Raw genomic sequence first — 1649 nt, forward strand, 5'->3', positions numbered from 1 at the left:
GTGTGGCCACTCCCCACAGATGTGCTGCCCAAGTTGAAGTCTTCCAGTATCCCATGATCTCTAACATCTGTAGAGAAAAGATAGAAGCCTGTTCTGGTTCAGTTGCCCACTTATGGCAACTCACAACTACAGCTCCTAGTCCTGCCCCTGCTCAGCAGCCCTCTAATGGCATGTCACAGCTGTGCATGTGGGGGGCAGCTGGAGAAGGTTTCTAGACTAAGGGTATGACTGTTCCAAACTCTGAGTTAGCACAAACACTGATCAACATCTGTGCAGCTCACAGTATAAGGTATGACAATGCTGTAAGTTTGCTTTACAAACCAGCACCATTTCCTTTCCACTAGGGTTCAGCACTCTCAATGTCAGTAGGGGAAAAATCATTACAGTCTTGGTAGTCACAGGACTGTGGTATTTTTTCTTAAATAAGGGAAGTGAGCTAAGGAATGGTAGAGAATAAGTAGGGAAGACCATTTGAGAAATGCCAAGATGATATAAATGGGAAAGGAAACAATTGTTTGGGGGTGAGAGTCAAGTCATTTTCAAGAAAAGTGAATGAGCAAAACCTATGGCATAATCCTGATGTTGAGTTTTTGAATGTTTGCAATAATATTTTAGCAATAGTGTTGTGTTGCTAGGTTATTGTGTGTTATGGGTTTAATATTTTCCTTTTCTATTAAAGCAACAGAGGCAAATTTATTTCTGAACTTCAAAAAAAAAAAAACTTAACAGGTGACCATCCACCCTGAATTCCAATTCTAATTAGAAGTAAAAATATTTTTTGGTAGAACAAAAGTCAGTAATGTGAAATCAAGAACAATGAGATGGAACAGACATTTGTGGCAATAGAAATGTATAAAAGAAAATTGCTTAAAGTTAAAACATCAACCCTGATTATGCATCAGCATAGCATATTAAGGGGAAATATTTTTATTGTTTATGTAAGCCAGACCCTCATGCTGGGTGTTATCTGTGTGTTGTTTGCATATCTGTTAGTTGCATATCTAGATATGGGCTTGAACCTGTGTTATTTAATTTCATTAGTATAACCTGAATCCACCCTTTTTGGTGCCCAAAAGCATCTGGCAGCAGGGTTACGTTGCTATTGAGATTGTGACGGGCTAGCCAGTGGCAGCTTGGCCCAGAGGTTTTGAAAAGTTAAAAAATGATTGGGGGGGGTGGATTTCCTTTTCCCCACCAATCAGGCCTGGAAAAGGAGAAGGCTTACCCCCCATCACCCAGAGGTCATGTAGGGAAACCAAACATAGAAGTAGACTCACCTCTCATGTCACCTGATTGGTCCTACCAGCCATCTGGAGGGGGATAAAAGGGGCAGCACACTTGGCCCCAGGAGAGGAGAGATCACTGAGGGACAAAGAAGAGGGACCTGAAGAGCTGATGAGCTGACCAGTGGGATGCAGAGTGCTTGCCCCAGAAGAGCCCTGAAGCTGGTGCAGGGTCCAAACTGCAGGCGGTGGCTCAGTTCAGTGGCAGCAGTGCATGGGGTGGTATGTGTGGCAGATCCCCTGCTGAGACAAAAGCCCCAAACCACAGGCAGAGGCTCGGGCATCTGACCCCCAGCAGGGAGGCCAGGCGCTCAGCATGCAAGGCAGCAAGCAGGGCACCCCCTCCCTGCCCTGGGATTCTGGTAG

Source organism: Gavialis gangeticus, unplaced genomic scaffold, assembly GCF_001723915.1.
Source record: "Gavialis gangeticus isolate Ggan-Ray unplaced genomic scaffold, GavGan_comp1, whole genome shotgun sequence".
NCBI classification, from domain to species: Eukaryota; Metazoa; Chordata; order Crocodylia; family Gavialidae; genus Gavialis; species Gavialis gangeticus.